The 13,924-nt window shown below is 38.2% G+C and overlaps 1 protein-coding gene across 1 annotated transcript in view; it reads left to right on the top strand.

Moving 5' to 3' along the window:
- The window catches only part of LOC107552245 (lipoma-preferred partner homolog), a 206,543-nt gene that overhangs the window by 17,566 nt on the left and 175,053 nt on the right, over window positions 1-13,924 (top strand). The window contains exon 2 of the mRNA XM_016234101.1: window positions 4,378-4,424. The gene's annotated coding sequence lies outside the window, so the exon portion shown is untranslated. The remainder of the gene's footprint in view (window positions 1-4,377; window positions 4,425-13,924) is intronic.

Here is a 13,924-nt window from a genome sequence, read left to right as displayed (position 1 = left end):
TCATACAGTGTGCATCAGCGTGGCCTCTGTCAGCACTTAAGACCAAGTGAAGGTCTTCATGTTAAATTGCCCCTCTGATCCTCAGGTGCTATGTGGTTGCATTGGGCCATGGACAGTGATAGTGGTCTTCTAGGCCCTGATCCACCTCAGCTCAGTATACTAAAACTTGCATGCGTACAATACATTATCCTGGGATTCCACCAAAGAGACTCACTGAACCACTGGAGGCTAACTGGGAATAATAGGAAGTTGGAGTAGGGAATGGCTCAACCATTCATTTTTATTAAACATCATATTAAACTTAATAGAATGTAAAAATAAGTGATGTAGTTGGTGTAAGAGGAAAAAAAAGTGCCATATTTGTAAACATAAAATTACATTAAAAGATTAGCTGGAAACTTTGTCAACATTTATAGTGTCACAAACATGACTTACTTTCTTCAGGAAAAAAAAACAGAGAGAGAAATAAATAAATAAATGTGTCTGGAACTTAAAAGGTTTAAAACTATCATATGATATCATAAAAATAGTCCATGGCTTTGTGTGATGAACAGAGTGAAATTTAATTACTGATTAGTGAGGCACCAAAATTCATCCGAAACGGAAATGAAAGTTTTAATTTAGCTGAAAACTGAAACCATTGGTTAATTTTGGTTCGCCACTATTATTGAATCATTATTTTCAATGATCCAGTCACAAGTTGAGTCAGTGAGTTTGTTTGGATCAGTTCGGAAAAGATCTGGATGAAAATAAAGGATTAGTCAAGCATTTTTGCGGTTTTTGGCCCCTGACAATTCCAGATCCCATTCACTTCCATTATATAGAAAAAAAGAGAGAGTGGCCAGGATATTCTTTATACATTCAAGCTTTGTTTTTCATGGCGGAATGAAATTCATACAGGTTTGGAACGACATGAGGGTGAATAAATAATGACAGTTTTTCCCCAATTCATTTAGCTGAAAACTGAAACTATTGGTTAATTTTGGTTCGCCACTATTATTGAATCATTATTTTCAATGATCCAGTCACAAGTTGAGTCAGTGAGTTTGTTTGGATCAGTTCGGAAAAGATCTGGATGAAAATAAAGGATTAGTCAAGCATTTTTGCGGTTTTTGGCCCCTGACAATTCCAGATCCCATTCACTTCCATTATATAGAAAAAAAGAGAGAGTGGCCAGGATATTCTTTATACATTCAAGCTTTGTTTTTCATGGCGGAATGAAATTCATACAGGTTTGGAACGACATGAGGGTGAATAAATAATGACAGTTTTTCCCCAATACAATGAGTCACATATTTTGCAGAAGAAGAAGAATTATTTTGCCAATTACATAAGAGAGAATCCTCACACAGAGGTGAATGCAACAGATTTTTCCTCAGTTATGGATTCACTTATGGCCACTGGCCATGAAGAATTTATGAGTCTATTTCATTTATTGGTGTAGTCATTCCAAAGGCACAGAAATGTTGCCAGCTTTCAACTAAATTGTTTTGAGCCGTATTTCACTGCTTGTTGGCTGGAGATTCTAAAAATCACATGATGCTTTTCTCCTGCGCTTCTTGAAAAATGGGGTTTTGAGGCAAAAGTGTCATGGGCTGATTTAGTTTTCCTTGGTTTAATTGCAAAATATTCCGTAGGAGCCAAAAACATTTTCTTAATGAGACAATGAAACCTTTATTCAGAATCAGGGTTATTATCGTTAACTAAAACTAAACCATAAAAAAACATTTTCATAACTTGAAGTAAAACAAACATTAACAGAAATAAAATATAATTTCCTTTATCTTATTTTATAAACTTTATTTCATCTAGTTGTCAAAGCAACATTTCTTACATTTTAAGTATCAAATAACTCTAAACTAAAAACTAAACCCTAAAAAATATATAGACCATAATGTAAAAGTTAAAATAATGAAAATTATAAAAATACTAAATACTAAAAAAAATGACTACAACTTTAACTTAAATTAAGATGAAAATATAAAATAAAATCTAATTCTAAATACTAACAAAAACTGTATTCGTATATCAGTGATATTAACATAACACTTCAGGATACACTGATACTTAGAGGAATCATATTTAAATATTTTGAATAATATGCTTTATTTTAAAAGACAGAGTATTTCACTGTTTGTAAAATAGGTTTCTCTATGGTGCATTCATTGTACTGTTAGTTCCTGGATGGCCATGACATAGTTTTTGTTGTAATTTTATATGTAAATAAGAAAAGTACAAAAATTGTATGGCTGATGAGCGTTTAGACTGTTGGCTTATCTGGCAGGATACAACTTATTCAATGATATGGATGGCTGACTGAACACAATGAGTTTCTATTTTAAATTTTTTTTTGTCTTAGCACCCTCAATCATAGCTTTGAAATTAATGCCTGTGGAGACATTGCAGATAAAAACATGAAGAGAGTCAGTCAGAAGTGATACCAATCACATGTAGTGGCGCTGCTCCTACTTCGTTTTCCCGGTGGTCTTCCTCATGTCTTGGCAACGTGGGGAACTGGCAGTGTCAATTTATTAGAGAACAAAAGAGACACTATGTGGGTAGGGAGTGCATCTGTAGGCCCTTGGAGAGGAAACAGACCCCCCACCTCCTACCTGCGCATGCAAACAGGATGCCGGATGCATCACGTTCCTCAAACAAAAAAAAGTGGAGCCTCATAATTAGCATTTTGGAACTTTTACTTTAGTTTGTTTTTCTTGTCTTCTTTTTAAGTTTTCTATTCACACTGTTGTGTATATGCATTCGATATTATTCCAGAGCTCAACGGCCTAGAAAGTTTCGAGTACAATAAGGACTGGGTGGTATGACAGTATTTATATTGTGGCTGTTATAGTGTTTTTGCTAATTTTGTCTATATTGCAGTGTGTAAATACAGAAATTTGCCTAAGAAAATAAAGCATAGAACGTACTTGATGTTAAAAACTTTATTAAGAACAATAAGCCATGAAAAAGAACTTTAATACTCATGCTGTCGACGACTGAAGCACATCCAGAAAGCTGCCTCTCAAAGAGCAGTGGGTTACGTCTTAAGTGAACGCAAGCAATTGGGAGAAAATCTAATTTGTCTCCGTATATTAGATCTGTGCATTAGATCTTAAAGCAGTATCAGCGTAATATACCTGCTGCTATGCTGTTAATGTTAATCAAACAACAAAAGGAAACTCACACACTACTCTTGACTGAATAACTTTAGTAGCTTTAATAAGAAATGTATATTTAATTCATACAGTGAAGGCTGTTACAGTCCTTTTGTTTATTCAGTTGCTGTATTACAGTATTTCGTTTTTATTACTGTCTTTGTCATGTTGTGTGTCCTGTTGTTTGCAATTTTGTTCTGATTTAAAAAAAAAAAAAAGATCAAATAAAATAACAAAAACAACTATGTTGCGATATATATTGTTATTGTGAAATAAAATGAGCTTATTCTTACCATTAAATAAGCTTTTGATCATATCAGCCACCCCTAAGTACTAGTATTCGTCAAATAAAAAAAAACTGGCACAAGAGAGTGGCATGTTTAGAAAGCCATGCAAAATTAAAGTAAGTTCAACTTTAAAAAAAACATGTCTCAAGACTTTATTGCGGTTTTTCCCCCTCCCACTGTATCTCATGTTTTTAAATGAAGAAAGTAGCCTACTCTTTGTGATTGGTTTTCGGTCCTTTGTATTAAACTATACATATATGCATGGTGCTGTTTTTTTCTTCTAATTGTTTAAGCAACTTTATTTATTATGTATGGTTTATAAACATTATTTTAAACATTATGCACTTTTTTTCAAAGATAGTCGTGTTATTTTATTACATTTTGAAGAAACGTGCATAATATTTTGTTCGATGCGCCCTCTTGTGGCCTCAGGAGAGAAGCCAAAAGCTTTTTTTCCCCTAACTGAAATTATGCCCTTTAAATTCGAATATAATTCGAATTTAGTTTTTCAGTCATTTTGACAGCCCTACTAAGTACAATTGAGTACTTGACAAATAACATCGGCATTATGGACATTATTGTTTTTGTATTGTTTTCTAATAACATTTCTATGAATGTATGAAGGGAAACAGTATATTGGACGTGCTGAGATGGTTTTTCACAATTAATTTTTTAAATCAACCATTTTTTTACCTTCATGGTTCATTCAAAGGTCATATGGGTTAGGCAAATTTATGAATTTGTTGTTAGTTAAATAATTTACAATAAACAAATAATACATGTGGTTTATAGATATGGTTTAAAATGTTTTTTAAAATGTTATTTATTTATTTACTATAGGACGATGCTTGATTTCATAATCATCAAATCAATGTAAATTATTGTCCCATTGTCACCGAGATGTCCTCATATATCTTTCTGTCTTTCTCGTTCAGGTCTGTGATCATCTGGTAATTTGTTTTTGCTCCTGAAAAATAATCAGGTAAATATTGAATACTTAATTTTTTTGCTTTCCTATCATTCCTAATTAATCTTACTTCATGAAATCCAACACTGCATTCTAACCAGCACGGTCATCTACCTGCACCAGTTTATCAAATGCTAAATGAAATGTCCGAGCAACAGCCAATCAGAACATATCTGACATTTAATAGTTTGTTGTGAGAAACAGGATTTTAGACCAATGAGATTTCCCAGTGGGCGGGGCTAATCGTTCTTAAGACGTAGACTAGAATTCAAGTGTAAGAGCAAATAATTTTAAAGTGTAGTTTTCATATTTTTCTTGTCTCTGAGGTGTAAAAGCGGAATGAACTGGGCTTACCAGGCCATTTTGTTGTTTTATGTAACTTTTGGCTGCTTTACATTCTGTACACTAAAAGCTGCCTCAGCGTGCTCCTGGGAGAGAGGGAGGGAGGGAGGGAGAGGAGAGGAGAGGAGAGGAGAGGAGAGGAGAGGAGGGGGTAACTTGCATGCTGACATGAGTGCTGACATGAGTGTCAGAGAGGCCAGTGGCAGGACACAATGTCATTTCTCTGATGTACGGCCTAGTTCCCATCTCATTGCTTTTCCCTTTATGAAACAGACTCACTTTTGCTCAAATAGCCCAATAGATAAAAAAACAGCAGAACAGATGCATTTAGTTACATAATCACATACTTGCAGATCGCCACCCAATTGCCCCTTCCACTTCACTCAGAGGAAGCAGTGTCCAATTGGCTAACATGAAGGTTCCCAGGGCAGGCTTCATCTGACACACTGTGCAGCCTTCTTCAGATCTTGAGAGGTGGAAATGCATGAAATTTACCATAAGTAAAGAGGAATGTTAGGTGGAAATGTCTTTAATGCCCATTTGACATCAAAATTTACTCTGTTTACTTTCTTAATGAACATTTTTTTTCTTATCGAATGATCTGTGTACATTATGTAAACCTTTTGCCTGACATCATTAATCTGTCTCAGTTTTAACCCATCCTGTCCAACCACCTACTGTAGGTAGGGTTGTATTAGCCATTCGTAAAGTCTTACATTTGAATGTGAAGTCCGCACTTGTGGCTTAGTAACTACTAGCTAGTTTATAACTAACTCTGTATTTAAAGGATAAGTTTGCTGATTTTCAACCAGCTTTGTACTCTTTTTCCATGTTACCTGCACCCAGATATTCCTGTATTTTTGTCAGCAAAAGTCTGCCGGATGATGCAAATCATTTTGGGCCGTCCATCTGGGTTTTGACAGGTTCAGGGCTTTTTAACTACAGATCAAATTTTCACATTTTTGTATCTCTGCCCATGGACAGTCAACAGAGGAGTGGTGCCAAAATCAAAAGTGCATTATGGGTGTTGAAGTTTTTGGCAAAAGGGAACGCTACAGCCCTCTTCCTCTGTTTGCTATTCCCCTTTTCCTATTCCAACCACTGGTCAGAGGCTTCTGTAAATAGTTAGTTTATATGTAGAGTTAGTTATGTTTCATTGAAGTGCAAACCACAAATATTTAGTAACCTATTGTGTCGCAACTAGGTTAAATTGTAACTTATGTACAACTCATACAACCGACCCCACTTCCCATTATGGAAAAAATGTTTTTCTGAGTTAAAAAAAGTTTAGAGAAAAAGTTACAGGTACAAGTGAATGGGGCCAATTTTTGAAGGATTTCTCAATAGAAATGTGAAACTTATCATTTTATAAAAGCCCTAATATTAATTCTTCTGTTGAAGCTTGTGTATTATTTGAGCTGTTTAAATTATTTTACAGTTGTTGTAGGCGTTACGTTGTCATGTTAACAGAGATGTAAAATTGGACAATTACACAGAAAAGTAAAAAAAAATTTCACTCTAAAATGATGTGAACACATTGTTTACATCTTGTGGCTATAGGCTACTGTTGAAGCAGTGAGTATTTTAACAAACAGGGGGGGGGGGGGGGGATTGGGGTTGAGTGACCGTGTATACACACACACACACACACACACACGCATATAGTATGCATGCAAATGCGTGTTTTTCAATTAAAGACAGCTTATAGATTTAATATGGGCTGCTTTTGGTGCTTGACACCTTTTTATTGGTCATTTGTGTTTCAAGAATAAGGTCCAAGGTTAAGAATTATGCTATTAGTTACTTAAATATAAAATGTTTTTCTCTATTTAACATTACAATAGTGAAAGATGACTTCCCTTAATGATCACGTCTCTTGTGGGGCGGGATGTTGGACTCATGAAAAATAATCACATAGTTTGTATTCACCAAAACTGATTTACTGAAGTGAAAACACGGACGGAATTGGTGGCAGAGGATTGCGCAGCCTTCCTCGAACAGTTCTGTTCACGATTTCTGATTTACTTAACGTATAACTGCGTGAGGGGGCTGTGATTGGATGATGACAGGTATCGGTGATCATTCTCAAGTGATCAGCACTGCTGCTGTTGTATCAGTCAGTGGTTAGATCAGCGTAGCAGTCAAAAAACGGGACAAGGGAAGTCACTTACGGGAAAAATCAATTAGGCCCAAAATACGGGACATCCCGGCTAATACGGGATGGTTGGCAACCCTAACGTTATGCCACAAATTTTGACGATTCAGCTTAACTTATACTGAACCCGAAAAAATTCCTACAAGTTGTCTTGCATGGGAAACACACATATGTAGGCTTCCTCTGTAGGTAGTTCATTAGGTTCTGAAGTGTAGCCTTTAAGTTAATTTTAGATTTGCATGAAGACTCATGTCAGATGTCTGTTATGATTCTGTCATTGTATGATAGATGTTTTTCATATGAATGTTATGATGTTATGAAACGAATGCCAGTTATTTCACAGTCACAGTGAGATCTCTGAGGGCCTCCATTACACTAAATTAATTTGTTTTTGCATGTACTGATAGCACTAAACGCTTCTCACCTCTTAATTGATTTTCTCATTCATCTCCGGGGAATGTTGTTCACAGTCATGGCTCTCTTAAGGAGCCATGTTTCAAACAGGCAGCAGTGTGGACAATCCACCCCCATTTCCACCCGAAACTAAGACGTTGCCCTCAGAACTAATAATGGGTTTTAGCGCATGCTTCTCCGATTGATCTGCTAAAACTATAAGTGCAAGCAGAACAAATCCCTGTAATGATTGCCTCAGGAGGGGAGCTAGCACCACACTAAGAGTGTGTGTGTGTGTGTTTGCCGGCTCATAGTGCCACTCGCACAAATTATCTCCCCACTGTACATCTCCTCACAAACCTCTTTTCTGATTCATTCAATCAAACTATGCTCTCCACTCCTGTGTCCTGTGTAGTTATGTTTAGGGTTCCTAAGTCCCCAATATACAGTCATGTGAAAAAGAAAGGCCACCCTATGGAATTCCATGGTTTTCCAGAACAGAATAAAAATCTTCTGGTCCTTGGCAGGTCTTACAATTTGGAACATAAACCTCAGATGAACAACAACACATGACATATCACACTGTGTCATTATTTATTTAGGAAAAAATGAAGCCAATATGGAAAAGCCATGTGTGACAAACTAAGGACACCCTATGATTCTTGCTTGTAGATCCACTTTTAGCAGCAATAACTTGAACTAATCATTTTCTGTATGACTTTATCAGTCTCTCACATCATTCTGGAGGAATTTTGGCCTACTCTGCTTTACAACGTTGCTCCAGTTTATTGAGGTTTGTGGGCATTTGTTTATGTCAGTCAGGATGAAGTCTGGACTTTGACTGGACTGTTGCAACACCTTGATTATTTTCTTTTTCAGTCGTTCTGTTGTAGATTTGCTGGTGTGCTTGGGATCATTTTCCTGTTGCATGACCCAGTTGTGGCCAAGCTTTAGCTGTTGGATGGATGGCCTCACATTTGACTCTAGAATACTTTGGTATACAGAGGAGTTCATGGTCGACTCAATGAATGTGAGGTGCTCAGTTCCTGTGGCTACAAGACAAACCCAAAATCATCAGCCCTCCACCAGCATGTGTAACTTTTGGTATCAGGTGTTTGTGCTGATGTGCTCTTTAGGTTTTCATCAAATGTGGCGCTGTGCATTATGGCCGAACATCTCCACTTTGGTCTCGTCTGTTCAAAGGACATTGTTCTAGAGGTCTTATGGTTTGTTCAGATGCAACTTTGCAAACCTGAGCTATCCTGCCATGTTCTTTTTAGAGAGAAGAGCTTACTTCTGGCAACCCTTCCAAACATGCCGAACTTGCCTGGTCTTTTTCTAATTATACTGTCACACACTTTATTGTTTTACATGTTAACTGAGGCCTGTAGAGTCTGAGGTGTAGTTATTGGGTTGTCTGCAATTACTCCGAGTATTGTATGGTCTGACCATGGGGTGAATTTCCTGGGACGTCCACTCCTGGGAAGATTGGTGTCTGTCTTGAATGTCTTCCACTTGTGAATAATCTTCCTCACTGTAGAATGATGGACTTCAGATTGTACAAGAGTACAGAGACAGGAGAGCCGGTTCTTGATTCTTCCTGTGCTATTCACAAAATAATGTTTGTGAGTGCCACCAAGTCTAAAGGTTCATCTGAAATCACATTCTGAATAGGTACTACATACATTTAAAGATGAATTAACTTTACAGTCATTAAAAAGTGTGTTCTATATAGTATGAATGTAATCCTGATGTATTTCATCCACCATGTTGGCTTTGTCATGTATGGCACCAATTGCATCACTTCACTGCCATTCACAGCTCCTTTCCCATGGCCCCATGGGAACTTGACTTTGAGATGACTTCGGTATCTCTGTGGAAGTAGTGGTTTATCAAACGCAAATCTTATTGGTCACACCAAATTTTCAGCATTGCATATATTTTCACAATATTTGCTATTGTGTGAACAGGCCTATAGACTTGTAAGAAATGTGACTGGTATCTAGTATTTTAACTTTAGGAATTCATTTGATGTTAAAATAAAAATATAAATAAAATAAATCCAAAATAATAATTGACATGAGTGAACATTTACGGTTTGTTGAAACTCTTAGCATGTCGAAATTCATTGCTTTATTCACGTTTTTCTCTTTAAGTCCCCAAACAGAGCACATAATGTTTTAAGAGTGTTATCAAGTTGAAATTAGCTGAAGTTAGAACTAGCTTGGGTTTTTGGCCCTTTTTTAACATTTTATTGATAAGGGACAGGAAATAATAGAAGAAGAAGGGTAACAGGGTCAGAAATGGCACAAGGCTGTATAACGTGTCAAAAAACATGTATTAACCACCAAGCCACTCTCTAGTTTTGTTTTTAAAAAGACACTCTATCTTTACTCCAGTTTAGAAATTTCTAAAATACTATTTCTCACTTACTTTCAAGTGATATAGTAGTTCTTCTCCCCCAGCCTGCCACGATACTGTCAGAAACATGTTCTTCTCAAACAGAACTGAGGCATCAGTTGTACATGTTCATGTGTGTGTGTGTTTGAGAGCTGACACATGCCCAGTGGTGTTTGTTTTTCAGGGCATGACTTGACCGCTGCTCGGAATTCCATCTCGCTGGCCATCTGAGAGATGAGCTTCAGGGTCCTCTGTCACATTATGCCTGTACCACTGCTTTGAGCTCACAGCCGGATATTTTTGTTGTTGTTTTTGCATTTCTGTGGGGCTGTAGTTCTCCATGTACGCAACAGTCCAAATACTAATCATTTAAAGTAGTTCAACTTTAGTCATGCTTCTCTGTAGAGTAGCTGTGCTATCAAAAGCTATTTCATGTTGTATTCATCAGTAAAGCCAGTACAGTACAGCTAGTAGTAAGTAAAGATCACAAGCATTTAACCGACATAATAAGGAAGACCTAAAATGCAGTACATACTCTCAGAAAAAACGCATGGAAACGGTCACCCTTTCAAAAGGTACACCTTTGTACCTTATTTATGTGTGCCTTAGGCTGACCACAATAAAAGGCCACTTTAAAATGTGCAGTTTTACTGTATTGGGGGGTCCGGGGGGGTCCGAAAACCAGTCAGTATCTGGTGTGACCACCATTTGCCTCACGCAGTGCAACACATCTCCTTCGCATAGAGTTGATCAGGTTGTTGATTGTGGCCTGTAGAATGTTGGTCCACTCCTCTTAGATGGCTGTGCGAAGTTGCTGGATATTGGCAGGAACTGGAACACGCTGTCGTATATGCCGATCCAGAGCATCCCAAACATGCTCAATTGGTGACACGTCTGGTGAGTATGCTGGCCATGCAAGAACTGGGATGTTTTCAGCTTCCAGGAATTGTGTACAGATCCTTGCAACATGGGGCCGTGCATTATCATGCTGCAACATGAGGTGATGGTCATGGATGAATGGCACAACAATGGGCCTCAGGATCTCGTCACGGTATCTCTGTGCATTCAAAATGCCATCAATAAAATGCCCCTGTGTTCGTTGTCCATAACATGCGCCTGCCCATTCCATAACCCTACCGCCACCATGGGCCACTCGATCCACAACGTTGACATCAGCAAACCGCTCACCCACACGACGCCATAACACCTCTCCAAAGTGCCAGACGCCATCGAATGTGAGCATTCGGCGACGGCGAACTACAGTTACAACGAACTACAGTCAGGTCGAGACCTTGGTGAGGACGACGAGCATGCAGATGAGCTTCCCTGAGACGGTTTCAGACAGTTTGTGCAGAAATTCTTTGGTAATGCAAACCGATTGTTGCAGCAGCTGTCTCAGACGACCTTGGAGGTGAAGATGCTGGATGTGGAGGTCCTGGGCTGGTGTGGTTACACGTGGTCTGCGGTTGTGAGGCCGGTTGGATGTACTGCCAAATTCTCTGAAACGCCTTCGGAGACGGCTTATGGTAGAGAAATGAACATTCAATTCACGGGCAACAGCTCTGATGGACATCCCTGCAGTCAGCATGCCAATTGCATGCTCCCTCAAAACTTGCGACATCTGTGGCATTGTGCTGTGTGATAAAACTGCACATTTTAGAGTGGCCTTTTATTGTGGCCAGCCTAAGGCACACCTGTGCAATAATCATGCTGTCTAATCAGCATCTCGATATGCCACACCTGTGAGGTGGATGGATTATCTTGGCAAAGGAGAAGTGCTCACTAGCACAGATTTAGACAGATTTGTGAACAATATTTGAGAGAAATAGGCCTTTTGTGTACATAGAAAAAGTCTTAGATCTTTGAGTTCTGCTCATGAAAAATAGGGGCAAAAACAAAAGTGTTGCGTTTATAATTTTGTTCAGTGTATGTATATACAGTATATATACATACTGTAATTTCACTATAAAATATATGTATATCTAAAATATTACTATCGTTTTATAATAAGTGTAATGTATAGAGAAGGTTGTGTTCGAGAAAGCGGAGGCCAGACCAATGAAAATAACAAGGAGTACAAATATAGTTGTATTGTACTGAGAATGGTATAAATGTTCAGTGACAATTGCATCACAGGTATAAATGTTCAGTGACAATTGCAGCACAGAAGATATCGTGTAGTACTTAGTCAGAAATGTGCAAGAAGCAAGAATGAGATTGAGGTATCGGAGCAAGTTACCATGGTAGTGCAAATGTCAAGTGAGCAAATTTACGTAAAACAGCTGTATTATTGTACAGTGCAGGTTTTTTTCTTACTGTCACTTTTGATCAATTTAATATATCCTTGCTGAATAAAAGTAATAAATTCTTTAAAAGCCCTTACTGACTCCATACTTTTAAACAGTAGTGTTGTAATTCTAAACATTTTTATATTTGTTGTATTAAGACTACAGTTTTCTTTCAAATTTAAAATTTCAGTGTAGAAACTCAGTTCCATGTACGTATATACCCTCCTTGGTAATTTGCAGGCAAGTAAATATTTGTGAAAATCCGAAAAAAAAAGTCTCCAACCATTCCTTGAAGCTATTTTAGATTAATGTGATGGCAGGCGAATGAGCAGTATCGGCTGCGGAACATGGTTGTATGTAGAGGCAGCAGGAAGAAGGGAATTATAGCAAGTGTACGCCTGGGGCCAGTGTGTCTGACAGGGCCTGTGCGGGGGGCTCGGTGCAGGGTTCCTTGTTTTGCTCCTAGACTGTTTGTTGCTGCTTTGGATTCCTGGCTCTAAGTTGTTGTTCTCGGGCCAAATTCTCATCGCGCACACAGAGCGAGTCAAAGAATGAGCACTGAGTCCTGCTGCCAGCTGACTTTGAAGAACAACCCGAGCATTCCATGGCAGCCATCGCCGTTACTGGTTCCCTGGTAGAGACGCTCTGAGGGGAAGCATTCTCCATGAAATGCTAATGTTAGATACTTCACTGAGCTGGAGATTCCCATGCCATTGGTTAATCCATCACCTCCTTTCCTTCATTTTACAGAGAAGTCATTTGTCTCTTTACACTTTTTAAAATTTCTGCTTAAGCTCTTTGCCCACATTGTAAGTGCCCTTTTTTTGCTTAATTGCTAGAGCAATTGCAAAATACAGTGAAAAAGGTCTTTTTTAAAATGCTAGATATTTATTCTTAGATGAACATCATTTTTTTTCACGTTCAACTCCAGTGATTTCTTTAATGATTAATTTGCTTAAACTTCGTTTTATGATGGGATGCAGATGAATGAGAAATGACTAAACGTTATAGATAATTTTAGATAAAATCTTATTTTTAAAGTTCATTTTATGTCTGAAATACCTCTTTTGGTTGCTATAATTTAATTTATTATATTATTTTCCGCAAATTATTAAAAATAATAATTTAAATTTATGATGTAATTTCCTTGAATTTTAGTCTTAATACTTTTTAAATGAATAGTTTATTATCCTCAAAGTTGGCAAAGAAGGAAGTGTCTAAAAAACACTTAACGTTTTTTTTTCCATCCATCCATTTATTTTTCACCTCTTATCCGGGACTGGGTCGTGGTGGCAGCAGGCTGAGTAAGGACACCCATATGTCCTTTTCCTTGGCCACTTCCTCCAGCCCATCCTGGGGGATCCCAAGGCATTCCCAGGCTAGCCGAGAGATCTAGGAGGCATCCTTACCAGATGCCCGAACCACCTCAACCACCTTTCAATGCGGAGGAGCAGTGGCTCTTCTCCGAGTCTGCTCCAGATGTCCCAACTTTGCACCCTGTCCCTCAGGGTTAGCCTAGACACCCTGCGGAGAAAACTAATTTCAGCTGGTTGTACCTGCAATCTCATTCTTTCGATCATTACCCAAAGCTCATGACCATAGGTGAGGGTTGGTACATAAATTGACTGGTAAATCGAGAGCTTCGCCTTTAGGCTTAGCTTTCTCTTCTCCACGACAGCCCGGTACAACCGCATTACTGCTGCCGCCGCACCAATCCGCCTGTCAATCTCATGCTCCAGCCTACTCTCACTCGTGAACAAGACCCCGAGGTACTTGAACTCCTCTACTTGGGGAATCAACTCACTACCTGGAGTGGGCAATGCACTTTTTTTCCGGCTGAGAACCATGGCCTCAGATTTGGAGGTGCTGACCCTCATTTCTGCCACTTTACACTTGGCTGCAAAATTTCGGTTTGCATTTATATATATATATATATA

This window comes from Sinocyclocheilus grahami, unplaced genomic scaffold, assembly GCF_001515645.1.
Source record: "Sinocyclocheilus grahami isolate Dianchi unplaced genomic scaffold, SAMN03320097.WGS_v1.1 scaffold444.1, whole genome shotgun sequence".
NCBI classification, from domain to species: Eukaryota; Metazoa; Chordata; class Actinopteri; order Cypriniformes; family Cyprinidae; genus Sinocyclocheilus; species Sinocyclocheilus grahami.
This window is presented reverse-complemented; position numbering and strand designations above follow the sequence as displayed.